At 42.3% G+C, this 20045-nt stretch overlaps 1 long non-coding RNA gene across 2 annotated transcripts in view; it reads right to left on the bottom strand.

Moving 5' to 3' along the window:
• Positions 1-329: 329 nt before the first annotated feature.
• The window catches only part of LOC121511587, a 40812-nt gene continuing 21096 nt past the window's right edge, over positions 330-20045 (bottom strand). For both annotated transcript variants that reach the window (XR_005992057.1, XR_005992058.1), the window contains exon 3: positions 330-424. This is a non-coding gene — a long non-coding RNA (uncharacterized LOC121511587). The remainder of the gene's footprint in view (positions 425-20045) is intronic.

The following is a 20045-nucleotide window of genomic DNA, read 5'->3' as shown; positions in this document are numbered from 1 at the left end:
CTGCTCATGGTCTCAGTCAGAGATAGTGCAGGTTTTTAAAGTCCATGTAACAGCTTCAGGAGAACTCACCTTTAACGGTCCATATCTGACCTTACTAACTGATCACTGTGTGGGAAATTAAAACAAACATGATCGCTGTTTCAATAGTCACTGTAATTCAGTAAAAAGTAACCTGTCAAAGATTCTAACAGAGTAGAAGAGGAGCTGGACTGGCATTACAAGGCTGTGAACCAGAGCGCTGCAGACTTGGACCATGTGCAAACAGCAGGTACAGACTCCAGCCTCTGTCTCACTACAGTTACTGATCTTTAAATAAAAATTTCCCTCACCAGAACTTGAGAGCATCCTTGTTGCTGCTGAGGCTGGGGTGATGCTGCACGTAGTGGAAGAGACAGAGGAAATTCTCCAGACCCTGAAGGCTGACCTGAAAACACCAGAAACAGAGAGAGAGAGAGGAGGAATATCAATCAAATCCACAGAAAAAGGAACACAAATGAAAAAGAGTTTAGAGCCTTTGTGATGATACTGAATTCAGACATTAATCTAAACAATTTAATGATTTAAAATCAGAACACACAAAGCTCCAGTCTGTAACAGTTATGGAAGGCACTAATATGGATGGATGGATGGATGGTTGGATGGTTGGATGCATGGATGGATGGATGGATGGATGGTTGGATGGATGGATGGATGGATGGTTGGATAGATGGATGGATGGATGGTTGGATGGATGGATGGATGGATGGATGGATGGATGGATGGATGGATGGATGATGGATGGATGGATGGTTGGATGGTTGGATGGATGGATGGATGCATGGATAGATGGATGGATGGATGATGGATGGATGGATGAATGGATGGTGCATGGATGGCTGGCTGGCTGGCTGGCTTGATGGATGCATGGATAGATGGATGGATGGCTGGCTGGTTGGATGCATGGATGGATGGATGGATGGATGGATGGTGCATGGATGGATGGATGGATGTTGGATGGCTGGCTGGCTGGATGGATGCATGGATGATGCATGGATGGTTGGATGCATGGATGGCTGGCTGGCTGGCTTGATGGATGCATGGATGGATGGATGAATGGATGGATGATGGATGGTTGGATGCATGGATGGATGGATGGTGCATGGATGGTTGGATGCATGGATGGCTGGCTGGCTGGCTTGATGGATGCATGGATGGATGGATGAATGGATGGATGATGGATGGTTGGATGCATGGATGGATGGATGGTGCATGGATGGCCGGATGGCTGGCTGGATGGATGTTTTTATAAAGCATAAATCCAGCTCCTTTTGCTTGTTGGGACTAATTTGCTGGGTTAGGGTGAAACACTTGAATTGAATCAGAAATAAAACCGTCCAATCAGAATCGTGGACCTTCACCTGTGATGTAAGGTTTTTAAAAAACACCACACTTACCGTGAAGCCAGGTAAATCACTCTCATCATTTGAGCTCTATTTGGTATAATTTGTTTTCAGGAGGAGAAAATTAAATCAGAACATTTTAACTCAAACTGCCATAAGACGACCTTAAAAGGAAAGGAAACACTACTAAAGAAATGACCATATAAGGAAGAAAGGAGGCTGAATCCATCCCCAGAGACGTTGAGGTAATCTTTGTTCACAGTGAAGCGAGCCACCTGACAGCTTTAAACTTCATTGCTGCTCTCAGGGCAGTGTGCTTATACCTTCCCAGCAGACGTGTGATTCTCTAAGCCAGCATTCTGCCGCCACTCACACGCCGAGCTAACACCTCCGCTAATCTGACACCTCTGACTGCATCCATTCAGACCTGCTGATGTTTGAATGAGCGTCTGGGTCACAAAGCTGAGGAGCAGACATCACAACAGTCACATCACAGGCTGACGTAGCAGAGAGCCACGGGGACGCCGAGATGGTGGAGTGGGAGTTAGTGAGATAAAAGAAGAAGAAGGCATCTGACAGATGGTCCACAACTGCTCCGGAAAAATCAACAAGAGACGGTTCTGGTTTAGTCACAGAGGGCTAGTTTAACCTTGTAGTCATTCAGCCAACCTTAAACACATCATACTGTTACCTCGTCTCTTTGACCCAGCTCACTAGCTTTTATTTTGATGGTTTCAGCATTTCCACATTGGATTAATATTCTTAACTCTTGGGACCTTTACTAACTGTGGGGGAATCTTCCCGCTGCTGCTTTAGGAGGAGGACTGACCTGCAGCCGCAGCAGCATGGTGACAGAGCCTTTATAAACACAATAGACAGGGCGTTCTCAGCCACAGACATCAGAGAATGAACCACAGGCCATCAGTTCACGGCTCTCAGTCACAGGACCTGTGCCGAAGCCTGGAGGGCAAAAAGAGTTTGGAGCAGAAGCAGCTAACTTCTGTGAAGCCAGATCTATCAGCATGTGATAGATCGGTAGCATTGGTGATAGGGTCAACCTATTTTTGGGTTCTGCTGAAATAATTTATTCTCCTTACTTATTAACCTAACAACCATTTACCTACCTTTTTCCTTTTTTTGTATATTTTAGCTTTTTTGTTGTTTTTTGCTGCTTTTTTGCCATTTTCATCAACTTTTGATCATTTTTTGCCACCACTTTTTGTCTGTTTCCAACCATATTTGCCACTATTTATGCCCCTTTTCACACATTTTTGCCAGTTCTACCCCTTTTTTGCTGCTTTTTCCCTTTTTTCTGTAACATTCCTCCCATTATTAACACTTTTAACACTTTTCGCCTATTTTGCCACTTCTTTTTGCCAGTTTTTGCTGTTATCTATCACTTGTGCACTATTTTTACCACTTCTTTTGCCAGTTTAACCCTTTTTTTTTACCCTTGGCCACCATTGCAGAAGGTTAAAGGTTGGTTTGTGATAAAGTCCAGGCATTAGTATGTTTCACTGTAGCAGCAGGGTAGCTAACTGAACATCAGCCACTTGTTCTGTGGTAATGAAGCACAGTAAACAGGTAAGGCGCCCTCTCCTCTCCAGCTCTGACGTCTGTAATAACAGTAACATACAGCGAGTGTACTCTCTTTTCCCAGCGTCTCTTCAGGCTGGTCTGTGGCTGGGACACGCTGTGAGCTGCTCTGATAAACTTGGCTGCAGCGATTCATCTTACAACGGCTACAACAGTCTAAAGGAGTCTTTTTATAGAACTTACCTTTTATTCCAAAGTAAACTGGTACATTTACATACACAATTCTAACTTTTTCCATTGTCTAAAATCCTTACAGCTGTATCCATGTGGTTTGTAATTAACAGATAGTATCAGTCAGATTTTAATACGTTAATTAATATATATTAATATATCAATAATAGCAAATCCGAGCATATTTCAACTACAAATACAAAGCTTAAATAAAGTGATGTTATTTATAAAGACTACCAGGTGAACATAAATCAAGAAAATAAAAAATCATTAAGCCAAATTAATCAGAAAATAAATAAATAAATATTAAATAAAAATAAATAAATGAAAACACAGATAGGTGGGATTGACAAGTAAAAAATAAAGTTTCTCTGAAAACTTGAGGGCCTGCCCATAGCTGGTTAGGAGTGAGCGGAGTAGGAATCAGAGTAATTAGTTAAGATATGACCTCAGCAGGTTTCCATCTACTAAAAAATATTCCTCTCTGGAGTCTTACAGTTTTAAAGGAGCATTTTAACTCCTGACTGGTTTTGGTTCCCTGATGAGTAAAAGAAGCCGGCTGAGGCGTTAAACGAGGCCTGTAAACTCTGCAGCTGCGTAACGCTGCTAAAGCGATGTCGAATTAAAAATAAATGAGCTGTTCCTGTTGAAGTCCTTCACAATAAAAGCCTGTAGTTGTTATTCTGAGTGCCACATCAGGACCTGTACTCTAGTCAGTAGAAGTCTGACACACCTGAGCAGGAGAGAAATTAAACTTAAAACTAGAGGTGCCTTTAAAAAGAAGTGAACAGAGAGAGACTTTTAAACCCAAGCTTCTGGGATCTTCTGCTCAGACATGACTTCAGTCACAGGTTTGATCCAGGGAGAGAATATGCATTTCCTCTTTTTAATCTTGTACTGAGATAAAATACCATTATTTCTGATTAATTCTGCAGTCTGCTGCTGATATCTGACACAGAAGCGTTGATCTCTGAATGAAGAATTCTGCTTTTATTTGGAAAGAACATTTGAACCTGGCAGCAGAAACGCGACATATTTCTGCGTCTGAGGACAAAATCTCAGCCAGAGAACAGCGAAACACTCGCTCCATGATGACGATGGCACAGTTCTAGTTGACTTTTTATTATTAGAAGCTTTTTCTTCATCTTCTTTCTATGGATGTAGTTATGGAGTTAGTTTTCAGAGGGAAGGGGACGTCGGCTGCTATAATGACAAAAACATTTTAGTCCAAATCAAAGAGACTGTGAGAGTTTATACATCCTTACATCTGGTCTGTTCTTTATGTAACAGCTGTTAGATCACAGATGGAGTAAACGTCACATCCTCTACAGTGACGGTGTGTTTACTGTCCTGTGTATACGTGGTACATTACATACACTAAAACAGCTGAGTCAGCTCTGCCGTCCATGAAACAGACTTTTTCTCTGTGTGACTAAAACATTAAGAGAAAAGCCTGAAATGAATTCTTCAGGAGCTGATGTTTGGTCACACCTGGACCTCTGCTGCCGACCGTCACTGAGGAGGAAGCAGCGAGGACCAGAACGACACCGGCTCTTGGTTTTTACAGCGAGTTGTTGCTGCTGCTTCCTTCCTGTGTGAGGAGTGTTAAAACTCATGTTTAAAGTTAAAGATGCCAACATGTGCATTAAAGAGTGTCTGTAGAGAAGAGACACACACACAGGTCTCTAATCCTGGGAATCTGCAGGCTAACATGCTTTTCTCCAGACCAGCTGCACATGAAAACCTCTGTCTACATTTATTAACTCTGTGCTGTTAATCATCACTGTAGCGCTGTGACTGTTGGAGAGAGAGCACAATAGATAATCATGAAAAAGTTCATTTCTGCTCATAATCTGGCTCAGTTAAACTCCTACATTCATCACAGTGGAATATTTCAGGACTAGTTTGGTTTTCTGGCTCACTGCTCACAAAAATCAGAAATCCATAATCTCTAAATATTAAAAACACCAATAAAAGATTTATGATCCAGAGATGTTTGGAGGTCTGGCTCCTTTTGCCCTCTAACTATGGAGCCGGTCAGTCCGTGGTCCTGCTGGGGGGTTAGGAAGTCCAGGTCTGATAGCAGCCTTCAGCTGGTCTGGACTGTTGAGTCTCGGGTCTCTCATCATCCAGAGATCCTCTATGGGGTTCAGGTCCAAACCCAGTAGCACCAGGGTCAGTAAACCAGTTTCTGGTAGTTCTGGTTTCACTGTGGGACGGTGGAGAGGAGATCAGGATCTCCGTAAAGCTTCATGAAGGGCTCTGAAACCTCCTGGTAGACGGCTGACAGCGTGGACTCTGGACTTGATGAAGACCAGTGGACCAATATGGACCCCAAAACATCACTGACTGTGGAGACTAGAAATACTGGACTACAAGACTGAAGGATTCTGGATCTCTCTGATCCTCCTCCAGACTCTGGGACCTGGATTTACAAATGAAATGCTAAATTGACTCTGATCTGAAAACAGGACTTTGGATCACTGAGACCACAATGGTCCAGATCGCTTCCTCCTTAGTCCAGGCTCCACACTAAAACCACCACATTCGTAGTCTATATCCTGGACCTGTCTGCGTGGTGGTTCCTGATCCTCTGACTCCAGTCTCTCTGACCCAGACTCTGAGAACAGCCTGACCTTTCACCTCTGACCCTCTGGGGCTTACCCTCCTCATGGAGGGGGTCAGTGATTGTCTTCTGTCAGTAGTCCAGTCAGCAGTCTTCCTCATGACTGTGGTTGTGTGAACTGAACCAGAGAGGATGAAGGATCAGGAAACCTCTGCAGAGCCAATCAGCTGATCAGAGATCTTTAGAAATAACTGACAGGAATCTGGACTTTTTCACAGTCTTATCATATTTTCACAGAGTGGATTTTTGATTTTAGTAATCTGAAAGTTGTAATAATCAGGATTAAAACAAAAACTATGAAATATTTCACTTTGTGTGTGATAAATCTAGAATATAGGGAAGTTTTAATTTCTAAAAAGGGCAAAAATGAACTTTTCCCTGATATTCTGTCATTTTAGATGCAGCTGTTAGTCAGTGCTGCTGTGTTTAAGATGAGAACTGCTCTAAGGTAAAAACATGAGAGCAGAGACCGATCAGGATGAAAAATGAATCACCAGCACTCAAGCTCTGCTAAAATCAAACAGGTACATTACTCACAACTGAACTGAAAGGTGGAGAACGCTGCTGCTGATGGAGAGGAAAATGATGGTAACCAGGGTGGGGGTAAGGTAGGATGGATCAGTGCTCACCATGGGGCTGGACATCAACCACAGGAGGAAGAGGATGAAGAAAAGGTGGACCATGAGCAGGAGAGGTGAGAGCAGGAGGAAACAGAGGAAAGTAACTACACCGCGTTCCACATTATTATGCAAACAACGTTTTTCTCTGATTTTCTAAATATCAATGCAAATGACAGAATATTTTTCAAGTCATCAACAGTTAGAGTATAATTCAAATGTTTTTGAACAAACTTCATAATGATAACTTTTTTTTTTTTTTTAATAAAAACCTCAAAATGCTCTTTTCCACATGTTCCACATTATTAAGCAGGCCACAGGTTTCAGCAGTATGGGAAAGAAAAAGGATCTTTCTGCTGAAAAGTGTCAAATAGTGTAATGCCTTGGACAAGGAATGAAAACATGAGATATTCCAGGAAAAATTAAGCATGATCATCGTACTGTGATGGAATTAGTGTCTGATTCAGAGCACAGACGGGTTTGTGCAGATAAAGGCATAATGAGGAAGGTTTCTGACAGACAGATTCATCAGATTAAGAGAGCAGATGCTAAAATGCCATTACAAAGCAGCAAACAGGTATTTGAAGCTGCTGGTGCCTCTGGAGTCCCACCAACCTCAAGGTGTAGGATCCTCCAGAGGCTTGCAGTCGTGTATAAACCTACTATTCAGCCCCCCCTAACCAATGCTCACAAGCAGAAACGGTTGCAGTGGGCCCAGAAATACATGAAGACTTATTTTCAAACAGTCTTGTTGACTGATGAGGGCCGTGCAACCCTGGATGGTCCAGATGGAGGAGTAGTGGATGGTTGGTGGATGGCCACCATGTCCCAACGAGGCCGGGACGTCAACAAGGAGGGGGCGGAGTCATGTTTGGGCCGGAATCATGAGGAGAGAGCTGATAGGCCTCTTTAGGGTCCCTGAAGGTGTGAAAATGACCTCGGCAAAGTATCTAGAGTTTCTGACTGACCACTTTCTTCCATGGTACAAAAAGAAGAACCATGCCTTCTGTAGCAAAATTTTCTTCAAGCATGACAATGCTCCATCTCATGCTGCAAAGAATCCCTCTGTGTCATTGGCTGCTATGGGCATAAAAGGAGAGAAACTCATGGTGTGGCCCCCATCCTCCCCTGACCTTTAACCCTACTGAGAACCTTTGGAGCATCCTCAAGCTAAAGATCTATGAGGGTGGGAGGCAGTTCACATCAGAACAGCAGCTCTGGGAGGATATTCTGACATCCTGCGAAGAAATTCAAGCAGAAACTCTCCAAAAACTCTCAAGTTCAATGGATGAAGAATAGTGAAGGTGATATCAGAGAAGGGCTCCTATGTTAACATGAACTTGGCCTGTTCAGATGTTTTTGATTGAAATAGCTTTGATTTCAGTAAATATGACCTCCTAATGCTGCAGATTCAACAAATGATTTTCAGTTCTTTACAACCTATAAAATGTTTTAAAAAGCTGTTGTGCTTAATAATGTGGAACAGTGCATTTTGAGGTTTTTATTTTTTAAAAAATAATTTTTGTCATTATGAAGTTTGTTCAAAAACATTTGAATTATGCTCTAATGGCTGATGACTTGAAAAATATTCTGTCATTTGCATTAATATTTAGGAAAATCAGAGAAAAATATCATTTGCATAATAATGTGGAACGCGGTGTAAATGCTCCATCAGGGAGAGTAAAGACAGAGAGGAAACGGTGGTTACTGGTTTAATAAACTCTGCAGAGATGCTCTCAGCCTATTAAAATGCATCTCCTCCTAACGCCAGCGTCTGAATTACTCAGTTTGTCCTCGTGTTATCGGCGGACCTGCGATGGCTCTTTTCCTCATAAGAGAAGGAAGAGACTGAGGAGTTGGCGATAACGCTAATTTCCCAGCAGCGGGGTTGTTTTTCCTCCGAGGCTTTAATCCAATATTACAATGCACTCTGCACAAACCGGCCGGGCTGATTTGATAAAGGAGAGGCTGCCAATACTGATGAATGCCGCTCGGAGGGGAAATCAACAGTTCACGGAGCTCTGAGAACAAACGAGGGTAAACAAAAAGAAAGCTTTGACCTTTCCTCTGCTCTAATCAACTTCTTTATTCGCTCGTTTGTCGTGTCGTCACACAAATGGGCTCTCTGCTGTTTGTTTGTCCCTTTTCTGATGCAGACCCTTACTTCTGTCTTCTCTAACTGACTTCTGCTGTTTTAGGCTGTCAGATGTGACTCTGCAGTGATTTTAGCACCCCAGGTGGACAAAGCAATGTTTTATCTAAAGTCCACAACCCTGACCCCCATGGAGGAGCAGTCACAGATGAATCAACGCCAAAAAACACGGGACGAGCAGACGAGCTGTGAGGCCGTCAATAGTTCTGGTCCTCTCCTGCTTTTAAACCTCGGTTAGTTTTTCACTGATCAGAGTATGTGAAAAGTCCTGATGGTTTACAAAGAAATACAGTTTCATTCATAAGAGAGGCAGGGATGGGACACACGTCTCCAGATTTAATCTATCCACATTAGTGAATTTCTTCTTTCTGAGTTTTTATTATCCATGTCGATTATTTTCAGAGGCTAATTTACCATCATGCAGATTTTTAGGCGTAAGACTCACCACAGCCCGACGTGCCACAGCCTGGGGCTGGAAAAGGGACAGAGCACCAGAGTCAAGCTAGAGGTATGTTAACTCAGGGTTAAGCTCCTTGGCATCTCTTCTGTCTGGGCCTTGTCCCCCCTGCTGATACGTCAGGTGACTTCCACTGGATTTCAGGCTCTTGGGACATCCACAGCATTACCAGGGGGTGTGGGCAACCCTGGGTACCCCAGGACATGCTCACTCTCCACATCCATCCCTTACACCACTCTAAAAGTGAGGACTGTTATCTTTTTTATTTCCCACACCCCTGGAAATATGCAAGGACATCCAGAGCTCCACCTGGGCTGTATCAGTCAGGGTTATTATAGTTAACTAAAATGTAAAATCATTTAACTGAAACTAAATAGAAGCTAAGCTTTCAAAAAAACTAACTGATGTGCTTAGAGATTAAAGACCAAATGTCCTCAGTTTTAGTCTTTGACAGCAGCATCATGTCTGACATGTATGCCCAAGCCTGGAGAGAGTGAAATCCCCTGATTTGATTGGACAAGACTTCACACAGTGGTCCTTTTTGGTCTTCAGTTGTATACAAGCATCAAAACTGAATAAATGAAATGAAAAGTGATGAGCCAGTTTGGGTCTCGCCCCTTACAGGTATCAGATATATCTGAAAAAAGACTTAAACACTAAAACTAAACTGAAACAGCATTTTTGCTAAATAAAACCTAAACTAAACTGGCAACTAGGGATGAGCATGGAAGAAACCTGCCAACTCGAGCATCTATAACGCCAACGATCAATTAATTGATTAAACGTTGTGTATGTGTAACATATATACATGGGTGTATATATATATATCTATGCATAACATTTCCCTATACAACAGAAACAGGTGACTCATGAGTGTTTCTCAATGACTTATTTATTTCCACCCTTGGAAAGCCTAGGGCTCTTAAACATAAACCAGGCATGGTCTATTGTATTATCTATTGCTGAGATGCACAAAAAAAATGTGCAAGCATCTCAAAAAACTATTCAAACCCCAAAACAACTACAACAAACAACAGCCTTAGTTGGCTGCCATTTTTTCACAAAATAAAGTTAGAAGGAATCTGAAGTCAACAGCCTCATCAAACAAAAACCAAACCCTCTCACTGTCATGGCGGTAGATATTGTCGTGCAGTCAGATGTGTTTAGTCTCTTTATTAAATGCAGTCAGATGTGTTTAGTCTCTTTATTAAATGCAGTCAGATGTGTTTAGTCTCTTTATTAAATGCCAACATCAGATCGACTAAATTCTCCGTGATCAACTAAATTCTTAACGACCGATTAATCGATTAGTTGTTCCCAACCCAGCAGGAAAAAATAGTTAAAATTAAACTGAAATCTAAAACACAAGCTAAAAATGACGTAAGAATAAAAACGAATGAAAAACCCCAAACTACTCCAACCTTGGTGCCAATCCTCCGTCCTAACTAGACGGCGCCCTCAGGCAGGCACTCACCATTACACACCTTCCTTCATCCACAATCTTCGGCTTAAACATGGAGAAAAGTTCTGCACAGTCCTGCAGGTGACTGAGACTCCGTTTCCTCGTCTGAGGTGAGAAAGTAAGGGCTGGGTGATCTGCTCACTGTTTGTTCAAAGAACTACAGCTGGCTGTAGAATCGTAGCTTTGTTTGAACATGGCCATCTCTCAGGACAAGCCAACTGTCCACCAACAACTGGAAACAAACTTCTGTAATTAGGGGTGCATCGATTGCAATTTTCTGGCCGATCACCGATCTTTAAAAAGCCTGACCTGCCTGATTTTTTTATAACTGACAGCATACACCTTCAATGTTCCAGCCTTATTTTATTGAATAACACTGAACAATACCCGTGAAACAATACAAACGTGTTGTTTTAACTGCACAAATATAAATGAAAAGTTTAAAGCATCGCTGTCCAAACTACTAAATCACATCAGTGCCTTTAGTCTTTCATTTTCACATTTTAGTAGGTAGAGGCATATGAAACCCATCTTATCCACCAATCTTATTTACAAGGGTCGGCCGATCGCTGATCTCCTAAAATTAAGGAAATCGGTGCCTATACCGATCTTGGCCGATCGATCGGTGCACCCCTATCTGTAATCACAATGACTTTGCTAACTTCCTGTCCTAAATGCCAGCACTACTGGAAAGCTTTAATAACTGACAACTAGAAATGACCAAATACTAAAGGTACTGAGCCAGGACAACCCCAGTGAGCACTGACACAGACACACTATCTGGACAAAAGTATTTGGCCACACCTGTTAATCATTGGATCCAGGTGTTTCAGTCAGACCCACAGGTGTCTAAAATCCTCACCAGGCTCAGACATCTGTGATCCTGAACGGTCGTTCTGCAGAGCTCAGAGACTCCAGCGTGGTTCTGTGATGGTGAAACCTTTGACAGAATTCATCCCTGCTGGATATTCCACAGTCAGCTGTCAGTGATGTTATTAGAGAGTGGAAGAGTTTAGGAACAACAGCAGCTCAGCCATGAAGAGGAAGACCAGGTAAAATCACAGAGAGGGTCAACGACTGCTAAGGATCATGGGTAAAAGTCTCCAACCTCTGCTGATTCCACAGCTGAAGAGTTCTGAACTTCCTTCAAAAGCTTTCTTGACTGAAATATAGTTTGAAGAGAGATTTAAGTCCTGTGAAACATTTGACTTTTGAAGAGTTAACTGTCCATAAAGAGAGAGAGAAGCGTTAGAGAACAATCTTCCTGTTTCTGCAGTAAAATCAGACATTTGAACACGGGGCTCTATGAGGACTGACTCACAGCAGGAGATGACCTCTAGTGGACACTGGGGGAAATGTTTGGCTTTATTTCTCAGCCCTGGGGGTTTCTGCTTGGTTTGTGCAGCCTGTGACCTGTTTGTTCTACCTGGAAAGCTCTGTTAGTGTGCCAGTTGTTTTCAATCAGCTGTGAATGTGAGTGGGCTTAGCCAGGTTGATCAAGATCAGTAAGCAGCACTTAGATCCAAACTTCACTATGTGGATCATTCAGACAGAAGGAAGAGAAGGGAAGTCCCTCTCTCTGCAGCTGGCTCTGGATAAGGACAACTTAGATGATCACATCTGGTCCAAACATCCATCTTTATCATCACAAACTTCAGAGAATTCCCACAGATTTGTGAAGAGAGCTGAATGTTAGACAAACAGCCCAATCACATCCCAGGAACAAAGATTTCATGATCAGACTGTCCTGAAAGACATTTTCAGAGCTGCTGTGTGTTTCATGTCCTTCTCCCCAGAAAAAGGCTGAGAAATAAGGTGAATGATGGCCAAACAAGCAGAGTTTGCTGCGACGCTGCCTTCATCAACATGTGGATCATGGGAGGCCGAGTCATGAGAGTCTGGCGGCTGAGTCACCCGCGCTGGTACAGACTTCCCTAACAAGCTCTCTCAGGATAGTGGACTACAAACTTGGCAGAGGCAGAGAGAGCGACGTGATCCTGTCCTCGTGGGCCGTTTGTTATGCAATGTTTTTTCCAGATTTCAGACCCCTGCTGATCTAATTTGATGTTTGAGTGATGAGTGTCATGAGGAGACCCTAACGTCCTGAATTTCCTCTCGGGTTAAAGGTCAGAGCAGAGGCTGGGGCTGGACAAGCGGAATCACAAATATCCTGAGATTTTCTAACTGAATGGCAGTCTGTGGTTGTAAAAATACCAGAATCATAAACTTTGGTGTGGTTAACTCCAACCATCCTGACACCTGTTTGATTTAGCCTGATCGATGCGTCTGCACCAGAGCTACGCCGTGACCTGAGCTGTAGATCCAGATCTTTGAGTCCTCCACAGAGGTCTACGCATGCAGCCCGGGTTAAACTCGTCAGAAATGGGACTATGCAGTAGGGCTGGGCAATTCATCGAAAATTAGATTAAATCCCAATATGGCCTGCTGCAATTTTCAAAACGCAAAAGATGCAACATTTCATTTATTGGAGATTTGTATCAAAATACCAGTTTTAAATTTATTTTTGCAGCAGAGATGTTATGCGTGAAATATCATGCAATCATTCAGGTGTCATTTTTAGAATAGTCTACAAAAAATCCTTCCCTCTCCATTTTTGTACTTCTTTTCTTATTAAATATCAGAATGACAAAAAAACCCTTCAATGCAATAATTCATATCCAATATCAATACCAGTCAAAATCCTCAGAATTAGACTCTTTTAAAGGATTGTTCAGCCATGGTTTAAGACTAAAAGAAAGTTCAGGAATATTCACATACTACATCACGATTGCAATATTGGGGGAAAAATGTCAGTTAGATTATTTTCCAGAATCGTTCAGCAGCACAACAGCGCAGATCACCAGCCTGTGATCGGTTTCTATCAGTGGATGACTCTAAGCACGTCAGGTTTATTGACTTCTTTAGGTGAGATTAAAGGGATATTTCAGGATTTTTGAGGTTGGGTGGTATGAGGTGCTTGGCTATAGCAGTGGCATTAGCCTCCAGTGATTTCTGGGTAATTTGATCCTGTTGTTATTACGAGCTCAGAGAGAGCCGGCGCATAGCGGCTGTAGATGGGAACGTGTTGTCTGTGTTAATTAACGAGTTTTAAGAATAAATGGGCCAAAAAAATATGTTGGCTGGTCTGTGCGCTGTGTCGAAAACACACACAGCACTTCATTTCTCCCAAAAACCCCTCTGTGTCAGGCACTAATTTATGATGCAGCTTTCGCCGTTTTGTATCCTTCCGCCTCCGCACACTGTTTACGGTTCACACATCCGCCGGTCAGCTGTGTGGGTCTGCGGACTTCTTCAGGAATAATAACACCTCATCAAGCTAAAACAAAGATAACGAGCGATTCTGACAAGAGTGAGGATGACGTGGCGTTTACTGTGGATACGAGAGGATATTTGTGTGAACAGAGTACACTGAAGAAGAACTCACACAGATGATACAGACCAGACTTACACAGCGGACTGAAACAGAGACCGGAGAACCTTCATTTGAAAGTTTAGAGCAGGAGAGATCCAGATTTACCTGGTGGTGTAGGTGTGGAAAAATGTGAATCCATGCCAACCCATTCAGAGAGCTGCTGTTGTCATGAGTGGGACTTCGTAGCGACACTTCATCAGGACATTACTGAATCAGAGGATAGCGGCTCAGAGACGCCTGCAGTCTGCATCACACTCCATCCAGAACTCCCAGCCTTACTAAACGCTGGTGTTATGCGGACCTTCTTCAACTTTCCAAAGATAAATTGGAAAAACAGACCCCGACTTGAAGAGCCGAATGGAAACTTGTCAGCTTATGACTGTCGCCTTTTCCTCTAATGGCTGATATGTGTGGTGTCCAGGAGGTCAAAAATGCGTTGTAGTAACCGATGCTTCACCCCGCTACACTGCGACCCACACGGCTGACCAGCGGATGTGTGAACAGTAAATATGTGCGGAGGCGGAAGGATACAAAATGGCGAAAGCTGCATCACAAATTTACAGAAGCGGATTAGGGCCATTTTTAACGGAGAAAATAATTTTGGACAAGTCGAGATTAAAGTCGAAATTTTGAGAATAACGTTGAAACACAATTTCAGGATAAAAGTCGAAATGACGAGAAAAAAGTCGAAACTTGTTACTAACAGCAATCTTGGACGCTGTGTGTTTACGTGGCAAAGAGAGAGAATGTCTTTGTTGTTAAATCCATTAATAAGGAATAACTTCAAGTATTCATTGATATGAGGCATAAGGCATACTGTGAAGACAAGCACGGCTCTGTTATTGTCTTAAATATACATCGACAGGAGAGAACAGCTCTCGTCTTCCTCTCCGTCTGATCACCTGTAGAGACGCACAGGTGACAGGCTCAGCCTCAGGAGAGCGAAGGAGATTGATCACTCGTTTATTGATCACTGTTTGTTGTGGTGGGACAGACAATATAAACAAATCTACGGACATATCCGAAGGGAAGCACAGAGGCGCTGCATGAAAGCAGCGATGAAAACATACGGGGGTTTTTATTTCTAAATTCCATACACTAATGTAGTGAACATCGTGTACATGGCGTTTTGCAGGTAACGTTTTCTTTATGTATCATACACAATACTGTTAACTAGAGTTCCCAATACAACACGTGACAAAGCGTTTGCCTTTTCTAACATTTTGTCATTAGCATTAGCCTTCTGTCACCTGTGCATCTCTACAGGTGATCAGACGGAGAACAAGAGAGACACGAGCGCCGCCGTGCTCCTGTTGATGTATATTTAAGACAATAACAGAATCGTGACGGTCTCTGCTGTATGCCTTATGCCTCATATCAATGATTAGTAAAATTATACCGCATTATTGGATTTAACAACAAAGACATTCTCTCTTTGCCACATAAACACACACCGTCTAGGATCCGCTGTTAGTAACAAGTAGCGACTTTTTCCTCATAATTACGACTTTAATCTCGAAATTGTTTCAACTTTATTCTCAAAATTTTGACTTTATTCTCGAAAATTTCGTCTTTATTCTCTTCATTTCGACTTTAATCTCGACTTGTCCAAAATTATTTTCTCCTTTGAAAATGGCCCTAATCCTCTTCCATATAAATTAGTGCCTGACACAGAGGGGTTTTTGGGAGAAATGAAGTGCTGTGTGTGTTTTCGACACAGCGCACAGACCAGCCAACATATTTTCTTGGCCCATTTATTCTTAAAACTCGTTAATTAACACAGACGACACGTTCCCATCTACAGCCGCTATGCGCCGGCTCTCTCTGAGCTCGTAATAACAACAGGATCAAATTACCCAGAAATCACTGGAGGCTAATGCCACTGCTATAGCCAAGCACCTCATACCACCCAACCTCAAAAATCCTGAAATATCCCTTTAATGGCTGCAGACTCAGAAACAACTGGTCAAATCTGCGTGCATTTCCTCATCCATGTCTCTCTCAGCGGAGGAACAAGTGCTAGAAATCCCCGTCCTCCTCCTCAGTTCATTCTTTCATCTCGTCCCGTATCTCTTTCTTTTCTTCCTTACAAGAACTGCAGTAAAATCAATTGTTGATTGATATTTTCAACTCTGACCTAGCACCCTCGGTTCAGCTGAGATGTTTTTTGTAAACAAACAAACAGGAAATGTGGAGATTGGACCGAGGAGCGGCAGAAAGCATTTGGGCAAAGTGTTGCAGAGCAACGCAGACAAACCAGCGCACAAACAAAGGTGTTCATGACGGTGCAGAGCTGATGCAGAAGCATGAGGCAGGCTCTGATGTAAAGACTGGAACCTTTTTTATTTATCATCCGTGCTTTTGTCCTTCCCTGTTTGAGGATACAGCGATTACCTCAGACTGCTCAGCAGAGAAAGGCGCCACCAGGCTAAAACCAAAAGCATGTTTGTGTTTCTGTCTGTGTCACAATCAGCGACCTTTATCCAGGCTGTGGAGGAAATGAGAACGCGGGGCCGTCTTCTTCATTGTTTTCATTAAAGCATGCATGCACGCTGCTGTTGGTCAGAATTACATCAAACCACTCTGGCCTTTTCTTCCCTAATAAACTGAGAGCACAGTGTTTCAGAGTGAGAGATCAGACTTAATAACATGCCCCCGAATGGAAAAAGCCGAGCCGGAGTCAACCTAGAACCACAGATGAATTATTCATCCGCCCGGCCGCTCGTCTGAAAGCAGCCCAGAGAGCAGAGAGAGGAGGTGTTGGGTTGAAACTGAGGGTGAAACAATAAATGCAGATGTGAAACTCATCCTGAGGTCAGAGAGAGAGCCTGCCAGCGAATCTTATTAACGTGCTGCTGAACGTGCCAGAAGATGCTCCACATCACGAGTTACACACAAATTTACATGAATATGAAGATGACCTTTGGTGGCTGGAGTGTGACGATCACAAGATCACATGGCCACAGCCTGAACGCACGCTCCTGTTTACACTCAAAGACCCCAGTCATGGTGAAAAATCAAGACTTAGAGGAGTTAATGTCACTAAACCAGAGTTTGAAACCTTGATATTACCAGTAAAAACATCACTGTTTGATATAGGGCTGGGCAATTCATCGCAAATTAGATTAAAGCGCAATATGGCATGATGCAATTTACAAATCACAGACAGTGTAATATTTCTTTAACCAGAAAAGTGTCAAAATATCAGTTTGATACAATCTTTTTTTCTTTTTTTATGCTTTACACCAGTGTTACTCAATCCTGCTCAACCAAAGGGCCAAAATGTTGAAAATACCGTCATAAAAGCCTCGATCTAAGTGTTGAAAAGTGGTAAAAACAGCTTGAAGTAGCAATAACAATAAGTTAGACGTGGCAAAATGCTCAAAAACCAACAAAAATGGGCAAAAATGGGGAGGAAAAGGGTCAGAAAGTAGCAAAAAAAGGGTGAGAAGTGACAAAAATATGAGTTAGAGTTGGCATAAAATGGTACAAAAGTAGCAAAACTGTGGCAAATAAATGAGTGAAAAGTGACTAAAATGGGCAAAATGCAGTCAAGAGTGGCAAAAATGGACAAAAAAAATTAGAAGAAAGCGGTGTTTAATGACATAAAGGAGATGAAATGGGTGAAAAAGGGCAAAAATGGGATAAGAGTGGTAAAAAGGAGTGGCTAAAATGGGCAAGAACTAGGAAAAAAGTGATATTTAATGGCAAAAGGTAGCTTAAATGGGTGAAAATGGGGAGAAAGAAGGGTGAAAAAGGGATAAAAGTGGCAAAAGAAAGGCAAAATGTGCATAATAGCCTTCAAATCTTCAAGTATCCTTTTACTTTTTCTTATGAAAATCTTACTTTTCATGCTCATGCATTTATTTTTCTTCATCAAAATGTGAATAATATGAGAAATGATCATCCCCTTCAATAAAGCAACTGATATCAAATTTGCTATTTGAGCCAAAATGGAGGTGAGATATTCTTTTCTAAATCTATCCCTAGTTTAACTGATCTAATACTGTTCTTGTTATAATATAGAGTGATTTATTGCTGATGTTTGTTGAACAACAGAAAAAATGAGGAACATAAATAATCGCATTTCAAATTCCAATGTTGCAGGAAAATATTGCAATTAGACTATTTTTGCAAATCGCTCAGCCCTGGTTTGATACCACAGGAACTCAGCAGTCGTGTCTTCTTTTCTAGTGCTCAGACTGAAAGCAAACGCCTGCATGCAGCCAGCTACACTGCAAAAAAACCTCTGGCACCACTGGTCAGAAGTGAAACCCTGCCAAAGGTTGTGTGCAGCTCAGACTGTGTTGAAGAGTTTTCCTATTATTTTATTGATGGGTTCATTCTCCTCTGAAGCAGCTGCTCTGTTTAATTCACCGGCTCTCCAACTTTTTCTGCTGGCAGATGAAAATATTTCCAGGCTGTTCCACCCCTCACCTTTGAAATGGACACAAACAAGTGTGGATAAATGTGAAATACCTGTCTAACGCAGGGGTGGTAAAAGAAGCAGTGTGGCTCTATCCCTTTAATGCCCGTCGTCAAACCGGCGAAGTCCAGAGTTAAACATGACTCCTGACATGTTCTAGAGCAGGGGTGTCAAACTCAAGGCCCGGGGGCCAAATCCGGCCGTGGTACAGTTACACCCGGCCCGCAAGATCATATCATATTTTTATTATAACCGGCTTTAAAATATGAGGTCTGCTTTTCAATTGGCTTTTCAATTAAAATTTTGATGTTACAACTCATATTTTGACTTTGTCAATTTATTATATTCACTTTTTAACTCATACTTTGACCTTTTCAATTTATTATTTCAACTTTTATCTCATACTTTGACACTTTAAGTGCACCATTTTTAGATTGTAAGTCATATTTTTGCCTTAAAAACATGATTGTGACTTTCTTTTTCATATATTTGCCTTTTAAAAGCATTATTTTAACATCTAATTTTGAGTTTTGACCTTTTGAACTAATAAGTTTGACTTTTTATCTCAGATTGTGAGCCTTTTAACTAATCATTTAGACATTTTAAATCTCAAAATTATTTATCATCAGTGCTAGTTTCTTTTCTCCACAATTTATTACTGGGGAGAATGAGGTTAACAGTTTGGTTAAATGTGTACCCTGTTAGGCCCTCCAGTTAGACCTTAATTCAGAATCTGGCCCCTTCTGTAACTGAGTTTGACACCCCTGTTCTAGACATTGTTTGAGTCGTAATCACTGCTGTAAATTCAGCGTTAGACCTCCTTTAACCTGGAACTCATCTCAGAGTATACAGTACCTTTAAACAGAGCTCACCCCCCCGGATGTTTCACCATTCAGTGATCCTACACATCAAACATGGCCAGTAAAACTGGGGTTTATTTAGCAAAAAACTACAAATACAAATCTGTGATGTAAAATATTTTTATTCTAAATATTTTAAGTCTTCAGTAGAGTCTCCTCTGTCTGCAGTCTCAGCTCTGAGTCTGTGTGGATAGGTCTCAGTCAGGATCAAACATCTGGACTCTGGGATTTTACTCTTTTCTTTGATAAACTGCTCAAGCTCTGTCAGGTTGATCAGGGACCAGGGGTCTGAGGTCTGGGCTTTGACTCGGCCACTCCAGAACATTCTCCTTGTCTTTAAACCATTTCTGTGTAGCTTTCTCTGGATGCCTTGACTCATTGTCTGACTGGAAAATAAATCTCTAAGCCCTAGTTCTCTGTCAGACTGAAGAAGATTGTCCTCCAGGATTCATTTACCCTCTATCTTTACAAGTCTTCCAGGGCCGTCTGCTGAGAAGCATCCCCACAGCATGATGCTGCTGAGAAGCATCCCCACAGCATGATGCTGCTGAGAAGCATCCCCACACCATGATCCTGCTGAGAAGCATCCCCACACCATGATCCTGCTGAGAAGCATCCCCACAGCATGATGCTGCTGAGAAGCATCCCCACAGCATGATGCTGCTGAGAAGCATCCCCACAGCATGATGCTGCTGAGAAGCATCCCCACAGCATGATGCTGCCACCAGCGTGCTCCACAGTGGGGATGGTGTGTTTGTGGTGATGTCAGTGTTTGGCGTCTTGTCTGATGGTCTCAAAGCTCCATTCTGGTCTCATCAGACCAAAGACCTTTCTTCCTCTTGACCATGGAGTCTCCCACAGTCCTT

Source organism: Cheilinus undulatus, linkage group 6 (assembly GCF_018320785.1).
Source record: "Cheilinus undulatus linkage group 6, ASM1832078v1, whole genome shotgun sequence".
NCBI classification, from domain to species: domain Eukaryota; kingdom Metazoa; phylum Chordata; class Actinopteri; order Labriformes; family Labridae; genus Cheilinus; species Cheilinus undulatus.
The sequence above is the reverse complement of the archived record's forward strand: the minus strand, read 5'-3'. Positions and strand labels throughout refer to the sequence as shown.